This window comes from Symphalangus syndactylus, chromosome 12 (genome assembly GCF_028878055.3).
Source record: "Symphalangus syndactylus isolate Jambi chromosome 12, NHGRI_mSymSyn1-v2.1_pri, whole genome shotgun sequence".
In the NCBI taxonomy this organism is placed as follows: domain Eukaryota; kingdom Metazoa; phylum Chordata; class Mammalia; order Primates; family Hylobatidae; genus Symphalangus; species Symphalangus syndactylus.
Genome location: NC_072441.2, coordinates 2,677,189 through 2,700,283, shown reverse-complemented (window position 1 = coordinate 2,700,283; position 23,095 = coordinate 2,677,189).

Genomic DNA, 23,095 nt, shown 5'->3' with positions numbered 1-23,095 from the left:
AGAGTGTTTCAGAACGGCTCAATCAAAAGTAAGGTTCAACTCTGTTAGTTGAATGCACAGAACAGAAAGAATTTTCACAGAATGCTTCTGTGTAGTTTATATTTGAATATATTCCTTTTTCCACTATTACCCTCTTAGCGCTCCGAATGTCCACTTGCAATTTCTACAGAAAGAGTGTTCAGAACTGCGCAATCAAAAGTATGGTTTAACTCTGTTAGCTTAACGAACATATCAGAAATAAGTTTCACACAATGCTTCTGTGTAGTTTTTATTTGAAGATATTACTTTTCCCAATAGAGGCCTCTTAGCGCTCAGAATGTCCAATTGCAGTTTCTACAGAAAGAGTGTTTCAGAAAGGCTCAATCAAAAGTAAGGTTCAACTCTGTTAGTTGAATGCACAGAACAGAAAGAAGTTTCATACAATGCTTCTGTGTAGTTTATATTTGAACATATTCTTTTCTCCACTTTTACCCACTTAGCGCTACGATTGTCCAGTTTCATTTTCTAAAGACAGAGTGTTTCAAAACTGCTCAATCAAAAGTATGGTTTAACTCTGTTAGCTGAATGCTCAGATCAGAAAGAAGTTTCACAGAATGCTTCTGTGTAGTTTATATTTGAATATATTCCTTTTTCCACTACTACTCTCTTAGCGCTCCAAATGTCCAGTTGCATTTTCTACAGAAAGAGTGTTCAGATCTGCTCAATCAAAAGTATGGTTTAACTCTGTTAGCTGAATGCACAGATCAGAAAGAAGTTTCACAGAATGATTCTGTGTAGTTTATATTTGGAGACATTCCTTTTTCCACTATTACCCTCTTAGCGCTCCGAATCTCCACTTGCATTTTCTACAGAAAGAGTGTTTCAGAACGGCTCAATCAAAACTAAGGTTGAACTCTTTTACTTGAGCAAACAGAACAGAAAGAAGTTTCACACAATTCTTCTGTGTAGTTTTTATTTGTAGACATTCTTTTTCCCAATATAGGCCTCTTAGCGCTCAGAATGTCCAATTGCAGTTTCTACAGAAAGAGTGTTTCAGAATGGCTCAATCAAAAGTAAGGTTCAACTCTGTTAGTTGAATGCACAGAACAGAAAGAAGTTTCATACAATGCTTCTGTGTAGTTTATATTTGAACATATTCTATTTTACACTATTACCCACTTAGCGCTACGAATGTCCAGTTGCATTTTCTACAGACAGAGTGTTTCAAAACTGCTAAATCAAAAGTATGGTTTAACTCTGTTAGCTGTATGCTCAGATCAGAAAGAAGTTTCACAGAATGCTTCTGTGTAGTTTATATTTGAATATATTCCTTTTTCCACTACTACGCTCTTAGCGCTCCAAATGTCCAGTTGCATTTTCAACAGAAAGAGTGTTCAGATCTGCTCAATCAAAAGTATGGTTTAACTCTGTTAGCTGAATGCACAGATCAGAAAGAAGTTTCACCGAATGATTCTGTGTAGTTTGTATTTGAAGACATTCCTTTTTCCACTATTACCCTCTTAGCGCTCCGAATCTCCACTTGCATTTTCTACAAAAAGAGTGTTTCATAACTGCTCAATCAAAAATATGTTTTATCTCTGTTAACTGAATTTATAGATCAGAAATAAGTTTCACAGAATGCATCTGTGTAGTTTTTATTTGAAGATATCCTTTTTCCCAATGTAGGCCTCTTAGCGCTTAGCATGTCCAATTGCAGTTTCTACAGAAAGAGTGTTTCAGAACGGCTCAATCAAAAGTAAGGTTCAACTCTGTTAGTTGAATGCACAGAACAGAAAGAATTTTCACAGAATGCTACTGTGTAGTTTATATTTGAATATATTCCTTTTTCCACTACTACCCTCTTAGCGCTCCGAATGTCCACTTGCATTTTCTACAGAAAGAGTGTTCAGAACTGCGCAATCAAAAGTATGGTTTAACTCTGTTAGCTTAATGAACATATCAGAAATAAGTTTCAAACAATGCTTCTGTGTAGTTTTTATTTGAAGATATTATTTTTCCCAATAGAGGCCTCTTAGCGCTCAGAATGTCCAATTGCAGTTTCTACAGAAAGTGTGTTTCAGAAAGGCTCAATCAAAATAAGGTTCAACTCTGTTAGTTGAATGCACAGAACAGAAAGAAGTTTCATACAATGCTTCTGTGTAGTTTATATTTGAACATATTCTTTTTTCCACTATTACCCCCTTAGCGCTACGAATGTCCAGTTGCATTTTCTACAGACAGAGTGTTTCAAAACTGCTCAATCAAAAATATGGTTTAACTCCGTTAGCTGAATGCTCAGATCAGAAAGAAGTTTCACAGAATGCTTCTGTGTAGTTTATATTTGAATATATTCCTTTTTCCACTACTACTCTCTTAGCGCTCCAAATGTCCAGTTGCATTTTCTACAGAAAGAGTGTTCAGATCTGCTCAATCAAAAGTATGGTTTAACTCTGTTAGCTGAATGCACAGATCAGAAAGTAGTTTCACAGAATGATTCTGTGTAGTTTATATTTGGAGACATTCCTTTTTCCACTATTACCCTCTTAGCGCTCCGAATCTCCACTTGCATTTTCTACAGAAAGAGTGTTTCAGAACGGCTCAATCAAAACTAAGGTTCAACTCTTTTAGTTGAACAAACAGAACAGAAATTAGTTTCACACAATTCTTCTGTGTAGTTTTTATTTGTAGACATTCTTTTTCCCAATATAGGCCTCTTAGCGCTCAGAATGTCCAATTGCAGTTTCTACAGAAAGAGTGTTTCAGAACGGCTCAATCAAAAGTAAGGTTCAACTCTGTTAGTTGAATGCACAGAACAGAAAGAAGTTTCATACAATGCTTCTGTGTAGTTTATATTTGAACATATTCTTTTTTCCACTATTACCCACTTAGCGCTACGAATGTCCAGTTGCATTTTCTACAGACAGAGTGTTTCAAAACTGCTCAATCAAAAGTATGGTTTAACTCTGTTAGCTGTATTCTCAGATCAGAAAGAAGTTTCACAGAATGCTTCTGTGTAGTTTATATTTGAATATATTCCTTTTTCCACTACTACGCTCTTAGCGCTCCAAATGTCCAGTTGCATTTTCAACAGAAAGAGTGTTCAGATCTGCTCAATCAAAAGTATGGTTTAACTCTGTTAGCTGAATGCACAGATCAGAAAGAAGTTTCACCGAATGATTCTGTGTAGTTTATATTTGAAGACATTCCTTTTTCCACTATTACCCTCTTAGCGCTCCGAATCTCCACTTGCATTTTCTACAAAAAGAGTGTTTCATAACTGCTCAATCAAAAATATGTTTTATATCTGTTAACTGAATTTACAGATCAGAAATAAGTTTCACAGAATGCATCTGTGTAGTTTTATTTGAAGATATTTTTTTCCCAATGTAGGCCTCTTAGCGCTTAGCATGTCCAATAGCAGTTTCTACAGAAAGAGTGTTTCAGAACGGCTCAATCAAAAGTAAGGTTCAACTCTGTTATTTGAATGCACAGAACAGAAAGAATTTTCACAGAATGCTACTGTGTAGTTTATATTTGAATATATTCCTTTTTCCACTATAACCCTCTTAGCGCTCCGAATGTCCACTTGCATTTTCTACAGAAAGAGTGTTCAGAACTGCGCAATCAAAAGTATGGTTTAACTCTGTTAGCTTAATGAACATATCAGAAATAAGTTTCACACAATGCTTCTGTGTAGTTTTTATTTGAAGATATTATTTTTCCCAATAGAGGCCTCTTAGCGCTCAGAATGTCCAATTGCAGTTTCTACCGAAAGAGTGTTTCAGAAAGGCTCAATCAAAAGTAAGGTTCAACTCTGTTAGTTGAATGCACAGAACAGAAAGAAGTTTCATACAATGCTTCTGTGTAGTTTATATTTGAACATATTCTTTTTTCCACTATTACCCACTTAGCGCTACGAATGTCCAGTTGCATTTTCTACAGACAGAGAGTTTCAAAACTGCTCAATCAAAAGTATGGTTTAACTCTGTTAGCTGAATGCTCAGATCAGAAAGAAATTTCACAGAATGCTTCTGTGTAGTTTATATTTGAATATATTCCTTTTTCCACTACTACTCTCTTAGCGCTCCAAATGTCCAGTTGCATTTTCTACAGAAAGAGTGTTCAGATCTGCTCAATCAAAAGTATGGTTTAACTCTGTTAGCTGAATGCACAGATCAGAAAGAAGTTTCACAGAATGATTCTGTGTAGTTTATATTTGGAGACATTCATTTTTCCACTATTACCCTCTTAGCGCTCAGAATGTCCAATTGCACTTTCTACAGAAATAGTGTTTCAGAACGGCTCAATCAAAAGTAAGGTTCAACTCTGTTAGTTGAATGCACAGAACAGAAAGAAGTTTCATACAATGTTTCTGTGTAGTTCATATTTGAACATATTCTTTTTTCCACTATTACCCACTTAGCGCTACGAATGTCCAGTTGCATTTTCTACAGACAGAGTGTTTCAAAACTGCTCAATCAAAAGTATGGTTTAACTCTGTTAGCTGAATGCTCAGATCAGAAAGAAGTTTCACAGAATGCTTCTGTGTAGTTTATATTTGAATATATTCCTTTTTCCACTACTACGCTCTTAGCGCTTCAAATGTCCAGTTGCATTTTCTACAGAAAGAGTGTTCAGATCTGCTCAATCAAAAGTATGGTTTAACTCTGTTTGCTGAATGCACAGATCAGAAAGAAATTTCACCGAATGATTCTGTGTAGTTTATATTTGAAGACATTCCTTTTTCCACTATTACCCTCTTAGCGCTCCGAATCTCCACTTGCATTTTCTACAAAAAGAGTGTTTCATAACTGCTCAATCAAAAATATGTTTTATCTCTGTTAACTGAATTCACAGATCAGAAATAAGTTTCACAGAATGCATCTGTGTAGTTTTTATTTGAAGATATTCTTTTTCCCAATGTAGGCCTCTTAGCGCTTAGCATGTCCAATTGCAGTTTCTACAGAAAGAGTGTTTCAGAACGGCTCAATCAAAAGTAAGGTTCAACTCTGTTAGTTGAATGCACAGAACAGAAAGAATTTTCACAGAATGCTACTGTGTAGTTTATATTTGAATATATTCCTTTTTCCACTACTACCCTCTTAGCGCTCCGAATGTCCACTTGCATTTTCTACAGAAAGAGTGTTCAGAACTGCGCAATCAAAAGTATGGTTTAACTCTGTTAGCTTAATGAACATATCAGAAATAAGTTTCAAACAATGCTTCTGTGTAGTTTTTATTTGAAGATATTATTTTTCCCAATAGAGGCCTCTTAGCGCTAAGAATGTCCAATTGCAGTTTCTACAGAAAGAGTGTTTCAGAAAGGCTCAATCAAAATAAGGTTCAACTCTGTTAGTGGAATGCACAGAACAGAAAGAAGTTTCATACAATGCTTCTGTGTAGTTTATATTTGAACATATTCTTTTTTCCACTATTACCCCCTTAGCGCTACGAATGTCCAGTTGCATTTTCTACAGACAGAGTGTTTCAAAACTGCTCAATCAAAAATATGGTTTAACTCTGTTAGCTGAATGCTCAGATCAGAAAGAAGTTTCACAGAATGCTTCTGTGTAGTTTATATTTGAATATATTCCTTTTTCCACTACTACTCTCTTAGCGCTCCAAATGTCCAGTTGCATTTTCTACAGAAAGATTGTTCAGATCTGCTCAATCAAAAGTATGGTTTAACTCTGTTAGCTGAATGCACAGATCAGAAAGAAGTTTCACAGAATGATTCTGTGTAGTTTATATTTGGAGACATTCCTTTTTCCACTATTACCCTCTTAGCGCTCCGAATCTCCACTTGCATTTTCTACAGAAAGAGTGTTTCAGAACGGCTCAATCAAAACTAAGGTTCAACTCTTTTAGTTGAACAAACAGAACAGAAAGAAGTTTCACACAATTCTTCTGTGTAGTTTTTATTTGTAGACATTCTTTTTCCCAATATAGGCCTCTTAGCGCTCAGAATGTCCAATTGCAGTTTCTACAGAAAGAGTGTTTCAGAACGGCTCAATCAAAAGTAAGGTTCAACTCTGTTAGTTGAATGCACAGAACAGAAAGAAGTTTCATACAATGCTTCTGTGTAGTTTATATTTGAACATATTCTTTTTTCCACTATTACCCACTTAGCGCTACGAATGTCCAGTTGCATTTTCTTCAGACAGAGTGTTTCAAAACTGCTCAATCAAAAGTATGGTTTAACTCTGTTAGCTGAATGCTCAGATCAGAAAGAAGTTTCACAGAATGCTTCTGTGTAGTTTATATTTGAATATATTCCTTTTTCCACTACTACTCTCTTAGCGCTCAAAATGTCCAGTTGCATTTTCTACAGAAAGAGTGTTCAGATCTGCTCAATCAAAAGTATGGTTTAACTCTGTTAGCTCAATGCACAGATCAGAAAGAAGTTTCACAGAATGATTCTGTGTAGTTTATATTTGGAGACATTCCTTTTTCCACTATTACCCTCTTAGCGCTCCGAATCTCCACTTGCATTTTCTACAGAAAGAGTGTTTCAGAACGGCTCAATCAAAACTAAGGTTCAACGCTTTTAGTTGAACAAACAGAACAGAAAGAAGTTTCACACAATTCTTCTGTGTAGTTTTTATTTGTAGACATTCTTTTTCCCAATATAGGCCTCTTAGTTCTCAGAATGTCCAATTGCAGTTTCTACAGAAAGAGTGTTTCAGAACGGCTCAATCAAAAGTAAGGTTCAACTCTGTTAGTTGAATGCACAGAACAGAAAGAAGTTTCATACAATGCTTCTGTGTAGTTTATATTTGAACATATTCTTTTTTCCACTATTACCCACTTAGCGCTACGAATGTCCAGTTGCATTTTCTACAGACAGAGTGTTTCAAAACTGCTCAATCAAAAGTATGGTTTAACTCTGTTAGCTGTATGCTCAAATCAGAAAGAAGTTTCACAGAATGCTTCTGTGTAGTTTATATTTGAATATATTCCTTTTTCCACTACTACGCTCTTAGCGCTCCAAATGTCCAGTTGCATTTTCAACAGAAAGAGTGTTCAGATCTGCTCAATCAAAAGTATGGTTTAACTCTGTTAGCTGAATGCACAGATGAGAAAGAAGTTTCACCGAATGATTCTGTGTAGTTTATATTTGAAGACATTCCTTTTTCCACTATTACCCTCTTAGCGCTCCGAATCTCCACTTGCATTTTCTACAAAAAGAGTGTTTCATAACTGCCCAATCAAAAATATGTTTTATCTCTGTTAACTGAATTTACAGATCAGAAATAAGTTTCACAGAATGCATCTGTGTAGTTTTTATTTGAAGATATTCTTTTTCCCAATGTAGGCCTCTTAGCGCTTAGCATGTCCAATTGCAGATTCTACAGAAAGAGTGTTTCAGAACGGCTCAATCAAAAGTAAGGTTCAACTCTGTTAGTTGAATGCACAGAACAGAAAGAATTTTCACAGAATGCTACTGTGTAGTTTATATTTGAATATATTCCTTTTTCCACTATTACCCTCTTAGCGCTCCGAATGTCCACTTGCATTTTCTACAGAAAGAGTGTTCAGAACTGCGCAATCAAAAGTATGGTTTAACTCTGTTAGCTTAATGAACATATCAGAAATAAGTTTCACACAATGCTTCTGTCTAGTTTTTATTTGAAGATATTATTTTTCCCAATAGAGGCCTCTTAGCGCTCAGAATGTCCAATTGCAGTTTCTACAGAAAGAGTGTTTCAGAAAGGCTCAATCAAAAGTAAGGTTCAACTCTGTTAGTTGAATGCACAGAACAGAAAGAAGTTTCATACAATGTTTCTGTGTAGTTTATATTTGAACATATTATTTTTTCCACTATTACCCACTTAGCGCTACGAATGTCCAGTTGCATTTTCTACAGACAGAGTGTTTCAAAACTGCTCAATCAAAAGTATGGTTTAACTCTGTTAGCTGAATGCTCAGATCAGAAAGAAGTTTCACAGAATGCTTCTGTGTAGTTTATATTTGAATACATTCCTTTTTCCACTACTACTCTCTTAGCGCTCCAAATGTCCAGTTGCATTTTCTACAGAAAGAGTGTTCAGATCTGCTCAATCAAAAGTATGGTTTAACACTGTTAGCTGAATGCACAGATGAGAAAGAAGTTTCACCGAATGATTCTGTGTAGTTTATATTTGAAGACATTCCTTTTTCAACTATTACCCTCTTAGCGCTCCGAATCTCCACTTGCATTTTCTACAAAAAGAGTGTTTCATAACTGCTCAATCAAAAATATGTTTTACCTCTGTTAACTGAATTTACAGATCAGAAATAAGTTTCACAGAATGCATCTGTGTAGTTTTTATTTGAAGATATTCTTTTTCCCAATGTAGGCCTCTTAGCGCTTAGCATGTCCAATTGCAGATTCTACAGAAAGAGTGTTTCAGAATGGCTCAATCAAAAGTAAGGTTCAACTCTGTTAGTTGAATGCACAGAACAGAAAGAATTTTCACAGAATGCTACTGTGTAGTTTATATTTGAATATATTCCTTTTTCCACTATTACCCTCTTAGCGCTCCGAATGTCCACTTGCATTTTCTACAGAAAGAGTGTTCAGAACTGCGCAATCAAAAGTATGGTTTAACTCTGTTAGCTTAATGAACATATCAGAAATAAGTTTCACACAATGCTTCTGTCTAGTTTTTATTTGAAGATATTATTTTTCCCATTATAGGCCTCTTAGCGCTCAGAATGTCCAATTGCAGTTTCTACAGAAAGAGTGTTTCAGAAAGGCTCAATCAAAAGTAAGGTTCAACTCTGTTTGTTGAATGCACAGAACAAAAAGAAGTTTCATACAATGCTTCTGTGTAGTTTATATTTGAAAATATTCTTTTTTCCACTATTACCCACTTAGCGCTACGAATGTCCAGTTGCATTTTCTACAGACAGAGTGTTTCAAAACTGCTCAATCATAAGTATGGTTTAACTCTGTTAGCTGAATGCTCAGATCAGAAAGAATTTTCACAGAATGCTTCTCTGTAGTTTATATTTGAATATATTCCTTTTTCCACTACTACTCTCTTAGCGCTCCAAATGTCCAGTTGCATTTTCTACAGAAAGAGTGTTCAGATCTGCTCAATCAAAAGTATGGTTTAACTCTGTTAGCTCAATGCACAGATCAGAAAGAAGTTTCACAGAATGATTCTGTGTAGTTTATATTTGGAGACATTCCTTTTTCCACTATTACCCTCTTAGCCCTCCGAATCTCCACTTGCATTTTCTACAGAAAGAGTGTTTCAGAACGGCTCAATCAAAACTAAGGTTCAACGCTTTTAGTTGAACAAACAGAACAGAAAGAAGTTTCACACAATTCTTCTGTGTAGTTTTTATTTGTAGACATTCTTTTTCCCAATATAGGCCTCTTAGCGCTCAGAATGTCCAATTGCAGTTTCTACAGAAAGAGTGTTTCAGAACGGCTCAATCAAAAGTAAGGTTCAACTCTGTTAGTTGAATGCACAGAACAGAAAGAAGTTTCAGACAATGCTTCTGTGTAGTTTATATTTGAACATATTCTTTTTTCCACTATTACCCGCTTAGCGCTACGAATGTCCAGTTGCATTTTCTACAGACAGAGTGTTTCAAAACTGCTCAATCAAAAGTATGGTTTAACTCTGTTAGCTGTATGCTCAGATCAGAAAGAAGTTTCACAGAATGCTTCTGTGTAGTTTATATTTGAATATATTCCTTTTTCCACTACTACGCTCTTAGCGCTCCAAATGTCCAGTTGCATTTTCAACAGAAAGAGTGTTCAGATCTGCTCAATCAAAAGTATGGTTTAACTCTGTTAGCTGAATGCACAGATGAGAAAGAAGTTTCACCGAATGATTCTGTGTAGTTTATATTTGAAGACATTCCTTTTTCCACTATTACCCTCTTAGCGCTCCGAATCTCCACTTGCATTTTCTACAAAAAGAGTGTTTCATAACTGCTCAATCAAAAATATGTTTTATCTCTGTTAACTGAATTTACAGATCAGAAATAAGTTTCACAGAATGCATCTGTGTAGTTTTTATTTGAAGATATTCTTTTTCCCAATGTAGGCCTCTTAGCGCTTAGCATGTCCAATTGCAGATTCTACAGAAAGAGTGTTTCAGAACGGCTCAATCAAAAGTAAGGTTCAACTCTGTTAGTTGAATGCACAGAACAGAAAGAATTTTCACAGAATGCTACTGTGTAGTTTATATTTGAATATATTCCTTTTTCCACTATTACCCTCTTAGCGCTCCGAATGTCCACTTGCATTTTCTACAGAAAGAGTGTTCAGAACTGCGCAATCAAAAGTATGGTTTAACTCTGTTAGCTTAATGAACATATCAGAAATAAGTTTCACACAATGCTTCTGTCTAGGTTTATTTGAAGATATTATTTTTCCCAATAGAGGCCTCTTAGCGCTCAGAATGTCCAATTGCAGTTTCTACAGAAAGAGTGTTTCAGAAAGGCTCAATCAAAAGTAAGGTTCAACTCTGTTAGTTGAATGCACAGAACAGAAAGAAGTTTCATACAATGCTTCTGTGTAGTTTATATTTGAACATATTATTTTTTCCACTATTACCCACTTAGCGCTACGAATGTCCAGTTGCATTTTCTACAGACAGAGTGTTTCAAAACTGCTCAATCAAAAGTATGGTTTAACTCTGTTAGCTGAATGCTCAGATCAGAAAGAAGTTTCACAGAATGCTTCTGTGTAGTTTATATTTGAATATATTCCTTTTTCCACTACTACTCTCTTAGCGCTCCAAATGTCCAGTTGCATTTTCTACAGAAAGAGTGTTCAGATCTGCTCAATCAAAAGTATGGTTTAACTCTGTTAGCTGAATGCACAGATCAGAAAGAAGTTTCACAGAATGATTCTGTGTAGTTTATATTTGGAGACATTCCTTTTTCCACTATTACCCTCTTAGCGCTCCGAATCTCCACTTGCATTTTCTACAGAAAGAGTGTTTCAGAACGGCTCAATCAAAACTAAGGTTCAACTCTTTTAGTTGAACAAACAGAACAGAAAGAAGTTTCACACAATTCTTCTGTGTAGTTTTTATTTGTAGACATTCTTTTTCCCAATATAGGCCTCTTAGCGCTCAGAATGTCCAATTGCAGTTTCTACAGAAAGAGTGTTTCAGAACGGCTCAATCAAAAGTAAGGTTCAACTCTGTTAGTTGAATGCACAGAACAGAAAGAAGTTTCATACAATGCTTCTGTGTAGTTCATATTTGAACATATTCTTTTTTCCACTATTACCCACTTAGCGCTACGAATGTCCAGTTGCATTTTCTACAGACAGAGTGTTTCAAAACTGCTCAATCAAAAGTATGGTTTAACTCTGTTAGCTGTATGCTCAGATCAGAAAGAAGTTTCGCAGAATGCTTCTGTGTAGTTTACATATGAATATATTCCTTTTTCCACTACTACGCTCTTAGCGCTCCAAATGTCCAGTTGCATTTTCAACAGAAAGAGTGTTCAGATCTGCTCAATCAAAAGTATGGTTTAACTCTGTTAGCTGAATGCACAGATCAGAAAGAAGTTTCACCGAATGATTCTGTGTAGTTTATATTTGAAGACATTCCTTTTTCCACTATTACCCTCTTAGCGCTCCGAATCTCCACTTGCATTTTCTACAAAAAGAGTGTTTCATAACTGCTCAATCAAAAATATGTTTTATCTCTGTTAACTGAATTTACAGATCAGAAATAAGTTTCACAGAATGCATCTGTGTAGTTTTTATTTGAAGATATTCTTTTTCCCAATGTAGGCCTCTTAGCGCTTAGCATGTCCAATTGCAGATTCTACAGAAAGAGTGTTTCAGAACGGCTCAATCAAAAGTAAAGTTCAACTCTGTTAGTTGAATGCACAGAACAGAAAGAATTTTCACAGAATGCTACTGTGTAGTTTATATTTGAATATATTCCTTTTTCCACTATTACCCTCTTAGCGCTCCGAATGTCCACTTGCATTTTCTACAGAAAGAGTGTTCAGAACTGCGCAATCAAAAGTATGGTTTAACTCTGTTAGCTTAAAGAACATATCAGAAATAAGTTTCACACAATGCTTCTGTGTAGTTTTTATTTGAAGATATTATTTTTCCCAATAGAGGCCTCTTAGCGCTCAGAATGTCCAATTGCAGTTTCTACAGAAAGAGTGTTTCAGAAAGGCTCAATCAAAAGTAAGGTTCAACTCTGTTAGTTTAATGCACAGAACAGAAAGAAGTTTCATACAATGCTTCTGTGTAGTTTATATTTGAAAATATTTTTTTTCCACTATTACCCACTTAGCGCTACGAATGTCCAGTTGCATTTTCTACAGACAGAGTGTTTCAAAACTGCTCAATCAAAAGTATGGTTTAACTCTGTTAGCTGAATGCTCAGATCAGAAAGAAGTTTCACAGAATGCTTCTGTGTAGTTTATATTTGAATATATTCCTTTTTCCACTACTACTCTCTTAGCGCTCCAAATGTCCAGTTGCATTTTCTACAGAAAGAGTGTTCAGATCTGCTCAATCAAAAGTATGGTTTAACTCTGTTAGCTGAATGCACAGATCAGAAAGAAGTTTCACAGAATAATTCTGTGTAGTTTATATTTGGAGACATTCCTTTTTCCACGATTACCCTCTTAGCACTCCGAATCTCCACTTGCATTTTCTACAGAAAGAGTGTTTCAGAACGGCTCACTCAAAACTAAGGTTCAACTCTTTTAGTTGAACAAACAGAACAGAAAGAAGTTTCACACAATTATTCTGTGTAGCTTTTATTTGTAGACATTCTTTATCCCAATATAGGCCTCTTAGCGCTCAGAATGTCCAATTGCAGTTTCTACAGAAAGAGTGTTTCAGAACGGCTCAATCAAAAGTAAGGTTCAACTCTGTTAGTAGAATGCACAGAACAGAAAGAAGTTTCATACAATGCTTCTGTGTAGTTCATATTTGAACATATTATTTTTTCCACTATTACCCACTTAGCGCTACGAATGTCCAGTTGCATTTTCTACAGACAGAGTGTTTCAAAACTGCTCAATCAAAAGCATGGTTTAACTCTGTTAGCTGAATGCTCAGATCAGAAAGAAGTTTCACAGAATGCTTCTGTGTAGTTTATATTTGAATATATTCCTTTTTCCACTACTACGCTCTTAGCGCTCCAAATGTCCAGTTGCATTTTCTACAGAAAGAGTGTTCAGATCTGCTCAATCAAAAGTATGGTTTAACTCTGTTAGGTGAATGCACAGATCAGAAAGAAGTTTCACCGAATGATTCTGTGTAGTTTATATTTGAAGACATTCCTTTTTCCACTATTACCCTTTTAGCGCTCCGAATCTCCACTTGCATTTTCTACAAAAAGAGTGTTTCATAACTGCTCAATCAAAAATATGTTTTATCTCTGTTAACTGAATTTACAGATCAGAAATAAGTTTCACAGAATGCTTCTGTGTAGTTTTTATTTGAAGATATTCTTTTTCCCAATGTAGGCCTCTTAGCGTTTAGCATGTCCAATTGCAGTTTCTACAGAAAGAGTGTTTCAGAACGGCTCAATCAAAAGTAGGGTTCAACTCTGTTAGTTGAATGCATTGAACAGAAAGTATTTTCACAGAATGCTACTGTGTAGTTTATATTTGAATATATTCCTTTTTCCACTATTACCCTCTTAGCGCTCCGAATGTCCACTTGCATTTTCTACAGAAAGAGTGTTCAGAACTGCGCAATCAAAAGTATGGTTTAACTCTGTTAGCTTAATGAACATATCAGAAATAAGTTTCACACAATGCTTCTGTGTAGTTTTTATTTTAAGATATTATTTTTCCCAATAGAGGCCTCCTAGCGCTCAGAATGTCCAATTGCAGTTTCTACAGAAAGAGTGTTTCAGAAAGGCTCAATCAAAAGTAAGGTTCAACACTGTTAGTTGAATGCACAGAACAGAAAGAAGTTTCATACAATGCTTCTGTGTAGTTTATATTTGAACATATTCTTTTTTCCACTATTACCCACTTAGCGCTACGAATGTCCAGTTGCATTTTCTACAGACAGAGTGTTTCAAAACTGCTCAATCAAAAGTATGGTTTAACTCTGTTAGCTGAATGCTCAGATCAGAAAGAAGTTTCACAGAATGCTTCTGTGTAGTTTATATTTGAATATATTCCTTTTTCCACTACTACTCTCTTAGCGCTCCAAATGTCCAGTTGCATTTTCTACAGAAAGAGTGTTCAGATCTGCTCAATCAAAAGTATGGTTTAACTCTGTTAGCTGAATGCACAGATCAGAAAGAAGTTTCACAGAATGATTCTGTGTAGTTTATATTTGGAGACATTCCTTTTTCCACTAATACCCTCTTAGCGCTCCGAATCTCCACTTGCATTTTCTACAGAAAGAGTGTTTCAGAACGGCACAAACAAAACTAAGGTTCAACTCTTTTAGTTGAACAAACAGAACAGAAAGAAGTTTCACACAATTCTTCTGTGTAGTTTTTATTTGTAGACATTCTTTTTCCCAATATAGGCCTCTTAGCGCTCAGAATGTCCAATTGCAGTTTCTACAGAAAGAGTGTTTCAGAACGGCTCAATCAAAAGTAAGGTTCAACTCTGTTAGTTGAATGCACAGAACAGAAAGAAGTTTCATACAATGCTTCTGTGTAGTTTGTATATGAACATATTCTATTTTCCACTATTACCCACTTACTGCTACGAATGTCCAGTTGCATTTTCTACAGACAGAGTGTTTCAAAACTGCTCAATCAAAAGTATGGTTTAACTCTGTTAGCTGAATGCTCAGATCAGAAAGAAGTTTCACAGAATGCTTCTGTGTAGTTTATATTTGAATATATTCCTTTTTCCACTACTACCCTCTTAGCGCTCCGAATCTCCACTTGCATTTTCTACAGAAAGAGTGTTTCAGAACGGCTCAATCAAAACTAAGGTTCAACTCTTTTAGTTGAACAAACAGAACAGAAAGAAGTTTCACAGAATTCTTCTGTGTAGTTTTTATTTGTAGACATTCTTTTTCCCAATATAGGCCTCTTAGCGCTCAGAATGTCCAATTGCAGTTTCTACAGAAAGAGTGTTTCAGAACGGCTCAATCAAAAGTCAGGTTCAACTCTGTTAGTTGAATGCACAGAACAGAAATTAGTTACATACAATGATTCTGTGTAGTTTATATTTGAACATTTTCTTTTTTCCACTATTACCCACTTAGCGCTACGAATGTCCAGTTGCATTTTCTACAGAGTGTTTCAAAACTGCTCAATCAAAAGTATGGTTTAACTCTGTTAGCTGAATGCTCAGATCAGAAAGAAGTTTCACAGAATGCTTCTGTGTAGTTTATATTTGAATATATTCCTTTTTCCACTACTACGCTCTTAGCGCTCCAAATGTCCAGTTGCATTTTCTACAGAAAGAGTGTTCAGATCTGCTCAATCAAAAGTATGGTTTAACTCTGTTAGCTGAATGCACAGATCAGGAATAAGTTTCACCGAATGATTCTGTGTAGTTTATATTTGAAGACATTCATTTTTCCACTGTTACCCTCTTAGCGCTCCGAATCTACACTTGCATTTTATACAAAAAGAGTGTTTCATAACTGCTCAATCAAAAATATGTTTTATATCTGTTAACTGAATTTACAGATCAGAAATAAGTTTCACAGAATGCATCTGTGTAGTTTTTATTTGAAGATATTCTTTTTCCCAATGTAGGCCTCTTAGCGCTTAGCATGTCCAATTGCAGTTTCTACAGAAAGAGTGTTTCAGAACGGCTCAATCAAAAGTAAGGTTCAACTCTGTTAGTTGAATGCACAGAACAGAAAGAAGTTTCATACAATGCTTCTGTGTAGTTTATATTTGAACATATTCTTTTTTCCACTATTACCCACTTAGTGCTACGAATGTCCAGTTGCATTTTCTACAGACAGAGTGTTTCAAAACTGCTCAATCAAAAGTATGGTTTAACTCTGTTAGCTGAATGCTCAGATCAGAAAGAAGTTTCACAGAATGCTTCTGTGTAGTTTATAATTGAATATATTCCTTTTTCCACTACTACCCTCTTAGCGCTCCGAATCTCCACTTGCATTTTCTACAGAAAGAGTGTTTCAGAACGGCTCAATCAAAACTAAGGTTCAACTCTTTTAGTTGAACAAACAGAACAGAAAGAAGTTTCACACAATTCTTCTGTGTAGTTTTTATTTGTAGACATTCTTTTTCCCAATATAGGCCTCTTAGCGCTCAGAATGTCCAATTGCAGTTTCTACAGAAAGAGTGTTTCAGAACGGCTCAATCAAAAGTAAGGTTCAACTCTGTTAGTTGAATGCACAGAACAGAAAGAAGTTTCATACAATGCTTCTGTGTAGTTTATATTTGAACATATTCTTTTTTCCACTATTACCCACTTAGCGCTACGAATGTCCAGTTGCATTTTCTACAGAGTGTTTCAAAACTGCTCAGTCAAAAGTATGGTTTAACTCTGTTAGCTGAATGCTCAGATCAGAAAGAAGTTTCACAGAATGCTTCTGTGTAGTTTATATTTGAATATATTCCTTTTTCCACTACTACGCTCTTAGCGCTCCAAATGTCCAGTTGCATTTTCTACAGAAAGAGTGTTCAGATCTGCTCAATCAAAAGTATGGTTTAACTCTGTTAGCTGAATGCACAGATCAGGAATAAGTTTCACCGAATGATTCTGTGTAGTTTATATTTGAAGACATTCATTTTTCCACTGTTACCCACTTAGCGCTCCGAATCTCCACTTGCATTTTCTACAAAAAGAGTGTTTCATAACTGCTCAATCAAAAATATGTTTTATATCTGTTAACTGAATTTACAGATCAGAAATAAGTTTCACAGAATGCATCTGTGTAGTTTTTATTTGAAGATATTCTTTTTCGCAATGTAGGCCTCTTAGCGCTTAGCATGTCCAATTGCAGTTACTACAGAAAGAGTGTTTCAGAACGGCTCAATCAAAAGTAAGGTTCAACTCTGTTAGTTGAATGCACAGAACAGAAAGAATTTTCACAGAATGCTACTGTGTAGTTTATATTTGAATATATTCCTTTTTCCACTATTACCCTCTTAGCGCTCCGAATGTCCACTTGCATTTTCTACAGAAAGAGTGTTCAGAACTGCGCAATGAAAAGTATGGTTTAACTCTGTTAGCTTAATGAACATATCAGAAATAAGTTTCACACAATGCTTCTGTGTAGTTTTTATTTGAAGATATTATTTTTCCCAATAGAGGCCTCTTAGCGCTCAGAATGTCCAATTGCAGTTTCTACAGAAAGAGTGTTTCAGAAAGGCTCAATCAAAACTAAGGTTCAACTCTGTTAGTTGAATGCACAGAACAGAAAGAAGTTTCATACAATGCTTCTGTGTAGTTTATATTTGAACATATTCTTTTTTCCACTATTACCCGCTTAGCGCTACGAATGTCCAGTTGCATTTTCTACAGACAGAGTGTTTCAAAACTGCTCAATCAAAAGTATGGTTTAACTCTGTTAGCTGTATGCTCAGATCAGAAAGAAGTTTCACAGAATGCTTCTGTGTAGTTTATATTTGAATATATTCCTTTTTCCACTACTACGCTCTTAGCGCTCCAAATGTCCAGTTGCATTTTCAACAGAAAGAGTGTTCAGATCTGCTCAATCAAAAGTATGGTTTAACTCTGTTAGCTGAATGCACAGATGAGAAAGAAGTTTCACCGAATGATTCTGTGTAGTTTATATTTGAAGACATTCCTTTTTCCACTATTACCCTCTTAGCGCTCCGAATCTCCACTTGCATTTTCTACAAAAAGAGTGTTTCATAACTGCTCAATCAAAAATATGTTTTATCTCTGTTAACTGAATTTACAGATCAGAAATAAGTTTCACAGAATGCATCTGTGTAGTTTTTATTTGAAGATATTCTTTTTCCCAATGTAGGCCTCTTAGCGCTTAGCATGTCCAATTGCAGATTCTACAGAAAGAGTGTTTCAGAACGGCTCAATCAAAAGTAAGGTTCAACTCTGTTAGTTGAATGCACAGAACAGAAAGAATTTTCACAGAATGCTACTGTGTAGTTTATATTTGAATATATTCCTTTTTCCACTATTACCCTCTTAGCGCTCCGAATGTCCACTTGCATTTTCTACAGAAAGAGTGTTCAGAACTGCGCAATCAAAAGTATGGTTTAACTCTGTTAGCTTAATGAACATATCAGAAATAAGTTTCACACAATGCTTCTGTCTAGGTTTATTTGAAGATATTATTTTTCCCAATAGAGGCCTCTTAGCGCTCAGAATGTCCAATTGCAGTTTCTACAGAAAGAGTGTTTCAGAAAGGCTCAATCAAAAGTAAGGTTCAACTCTGTTAGTTGAATGCACAGAACAGAAAGAAGTTTCATACAATGCTTCTGTGTAGTTTATATTTGAACATATTATTTTTTCCACTATTACCCACTTAGCGCTACGAATGTCCAGTTGCATTTTCTACAGACAGAGTGTTTCAAAACTGCTCAATCAAAAGTATGGTTTAACTCTGTTAGCTGAATGCTCAGATCAGAAAGAAGTTTCACAGAATGCTTCTGTGTAGTTTATATTTGAATATATTCCTTTTTCCACTACTACTCTCTTAGCGCTCCAAATGTCCAGTTGCATTTTCTACAGAAAGAGTGTTCAGATCTGCTCAATCAAAAGTATGGTTTAACTCTGTTAGCTGAATGCACAGATCAGAAAGAAGTTTCACAGAATGATTCTGTGTAGTTTATATTTGGAGACATTCCTTTTTCCACTATTACCCTCTTAGCGCTCCGAATCTCCACTTGCATTTTCTACAGAAAGAGTGTTTCAGAACGGCTCAATCAAAACTAAGGTTCAACTCTTTTAGTTGAACAAACAGAACAGAAAGAAGTTTCACACAATTCTTCTGTGTAGTTTTTATTTGTAGACATTCTTTTTCCCAATATAGGCCTCTTAGCGCTCAGAATGTCCAATTGCAGTTTCTACAGAAAGAGTGTTTCAGAACGGCTCAATCAAAAGTAAGGTTCAACTCTGTTAGTTGAATGCACAGAACAGAAAGAAGTTTCATACAATGCTTCTGTGTAGTTCATATTTGAACATATTCTTTTTTCCACTATTACCCACTTAGCGCTACGAATGTCCAGTTGCATTTTCTACAGACAGAGTGTTTCAAAACTGCTCAATCAAAAGTATGGTTTAACTCTGTTAGCTGTATGCTCAGATCAGAAAGAAGTTTCGCAGAATGCTTCTGTGTAGTTTACATATGAATATATTCCTTTTTCCACTACTACGCTCTTAGCGCTCCAAATGTCCAGTTGCATTTTCAACAGAAAGAGTGTTCAGATCTGCTCAATCAAAAGTATGGTTTAACTCTGTTAGCTGAATGCACAGATCAGAAAGAAGTTTCACCGAATGATTCTGTGTAGTTTATATTTGAAGACATTCCTTTTTCCACTATTACCCTCTTAGCGCTCCGAATCTCCACTTGCATTTTCTACAAAAAGAGTGTTTCATAACTGCTCAATCAAAAATATGTTTTATCTCTGTTAACTGAATTTACAGATCAGAAATAAGTTTCACAGAATGCTTCTGTGTAGTTTTTATTTGAAGATATTCTTTTTCCCAATGTAGGCCTCTTAGCGTTTAGCATGTCCAATTGCAGTTTCTACAGAAAGAGTGTTTCAGAACGGCTCAATCAAAAGTAGGGTTCAACTCTGTTAGTTGAATGCATTGAACAGAAAGTATTTTCACAGAATGCTACTGTGTAGTTTATATTTGAATATATTCCTTTTTCCACTATTACCCTCTTAGCGCTCCGAATGTCCACTTGCATTTTCTACAGAAAGAGTGTTCAGAACTGCGCAATCAAAAGTATGGTTTAACTCTGTTAGCTTAATGAACATATCAGAAATAAGTTTCACACAATGCTTCTGTGTAGTTTTTATTTTAAGATATTATTTTTCCCAATAGAGGCCTCCTAGCGCTCAGAATGTCCAATTGCAGTTTCTACAGAAAGAGTGTTTCAGAAAGGCTCAATCAAAAGTAAGGTTCAACACTGTTAGTTGAATGCACAGAACAGAAAGAAGTTTCATACAATGCTTCTGTGTAGTTTATATTTGAACATATTCTTTTTTCCACTATTACCCACTTAGCGCTACGAATGTCCAGTTGCATTTTCTACAGACAGAGTGTTTCAAAACTGCTCAATCAAAAGTATGGTTTAACTCTGTTAGCTGAATGCTCAGATCAGAAAGAAGTTTCACAGAATGCTTCTGTGTAGTTTATATTTGAATATATTCCTTTTTCCACTACTACTCTCTTAGCGCTCCAAATGTCCAGTTGCATTTTCTACAGAAAGAGTGTTCAGATCTGCTCAATCAAAAGTATGGTTTAACTCTGTTAGCTGAATGCACAGATCAGAAAGAAGTTTCACAGAATGATTCTGTGTAGTTTATATTTGGAGACATTCCTTTTTCCACTAATACCCTCTTAGCGCTCCGAATCTCCACTTGCATTTTCTACAGAAAGAGTGTTTCAGAACGGCACAAACAAAACTAAGGTTCAACTCTTTTAGTTGAACAAACAGAACAGAAAGAAGTTTCACACAATTCTTCTGTGTAGTTTTTATTTGTAGACATTCTTTTTCCCAATATAGGCCTCTTAGCGCTCAGAATGTCCAATTGCAGTTTCTACAGAAAGAGTGTTTCAGAACGGCTCAATCAAAAGTAAGGTTCAACTCTGTTAGTTGAATGCACAGAACAGAAAGAAGTTTCATACAATGCTTCTGTGTAGTTTGTATATGAACATATTCTATTTTCCACTATTACCCACTTACTGCTACGAATGTCCAGTTGCATTTTCTACAGACAGAGTGTTTCAAAACTGCTCAATCAAAAGTATGGTTTAACTCTGTTAGCTGAATGCTCAGATCAGAAAGAAGTTTCACAGAATGCTTCTGTGTAGTTTATATTTGAATATATTCCTTTTTCCACTACTACCCTCTTAGCGCTCCGAATCTCCACTTGCATTTTCTACAGAAAGAGTGTTTCAGAACGGCTCAATCAAAACTAAGGTTCAACTCTTTTAGTTGAACAAACAGAACAGAAAGAAGTTTCACAGAATTCTTCTGTGTAGTTTTTATTTGTAGACATTCTTTTTCCCAATATAGGCCTCTTAGCGCTCAGAATGTCCAATTGCAGTTTCTACAGAAAGAGTGTTTCAGAACGGCTCAATCAAAAGTCAGGTTCAACTCTGTTAGTTGAATGCACAGAACAGAAATTAGTTACATACAATGATTCTGTGTAGTTTATATTTGAACATTTTCTTTTTTCCACTATTACCCACTTAGCGCTACGAATGTCCAGTTGCATTTTCTACAGAGTGTTTCAAAACTGCTCAATCAAAAGTATGGTTTAACTCTGTTAGCTGAATGCTCAGATCAGAAAGAAGTTTCACAGAATGCTTCTGTGTAGTTTATATTTGAATATATTCCTTTTTCCACTACTACGCTCTTAGCGCTCCAAATGTCCAGTTGCATTTTCTACAGAAAGAGTGTTCAGATCTGCTCAATCAAAAGTATGGTTTAACTCTGTTAGCTGAATGCACAGATCAGGAATAAGTTTCACCGAATGATTCTGTGTAGTTTATATTTGAAGACATTCATTTTTCCACTGTTACCCTCTTAGCGCTCCGAATCTACACTTGCATTTTATACAAAAAGAGTGTTTCATAACTGCTCAATCAAAAATATGTTTTATATCTGTTAACTGAATTTACAGATCAGAAATAAGTTTCACAGAATGCATCTGTGTAGTTTTTATTTGAAGATATTCTTTTTCCCAATGTAGGCCTCTTAGCGCTTAGCATGTCCAATTGCAGTTTCTACAGAAAGAGTGTTTCAGAACGGCTCAATCAAAAGTAAGGTTCAACTCTGTTAGTTGAATGCACAGAACAGAAAGAAGTTTCATACAATGCTTCTGTGTAGTTTATATTTGAACATATTCTTTTTTCCACTATTACCCACTTAGTGCTACGAATGTCCAGTTGCATTTTCTACAGACAGAGTGTTTCAAAACTGCTCAATCAAAAGTATGGTTTAACTCTGTTAGCTGAATGCACAGATCAGAAAGAAGTTTCACAGAATGCTTCTGTGTAGTTTATAATTGAATATATTCCTTTTTCCACTACTACCCTCTTAGCGCTCCGAATCTCCACTTGCATTTTCTACAGAAAGAGTGTTTCAGAACGGCTCAATCAAAACTAAGGTTCAACTCTTTTAGTTGAACAAACAGAACAGAAAGAAGTTTCACACAATTCTTCTGTGTAGTTTTTATTTGTAGACATTCTTTTTCCCAATATAGGCCTCTTAGCGCTCAGAATGTCCAATTGCAGTTTCTACAGAAAGAGTGTTTCAGAACGGCTCAATCAAAAGTAAGGTTCAACTCTGTTAGTTGAATGCACAGAACAGAAAGAAGTTTCATACAATGCTTCTGTGTAGTTTATATTTGAACATATTCTTTTTTCCACTATTACCCACTTAGCGCTACGAATGTCCAGTTGCATTTTCTACAGAGTGTTTCAAAACTGCTCAGTCAAAAGTATGGTTTAACTCTGTTAGCTGAATGCTCAGATCAGAAAGAAGTTTCACAGAATGCTTCTGTGTAGTTTATATTTGAATATATTCCTTTTTCCACTACTACGCTCTTAGCGCTCCAAATGTCCAGTTGCATTTTCTACAGAAAGAGTGTTCAGATCTGCTCAATCAAAAGTATGGTTTAACTCTGTTAGCTGAATGCACAGATCAGGAATAAGTTTCACCGAATGATTCTGTGTAGTTTATATTTGAAGACATTCATTTTTCCACTGTTACCCACTTAGCGCTCCGAATCTCCACTTGCATTTTCTACAAAAAGAGTGTTTCATAACTGCTCAATCAAAAATATGTTTTATATCTGTTAACTGAATTTACAGATCAGAAATAAGTTTCACAGAATGCATCTGTGTAGTTTTTATTTGAAGATATTCTTTTTCGCAATGTAGGCCTCTTAGCGCTTAGCATGTCCAATTGCAGTTACTACAGAAAGAGTGTTTCAGAACGGCTCAATCAAAAGTAAGGTTCAACTCTGTTAGTTGAATGCACAGAACAGAAAGA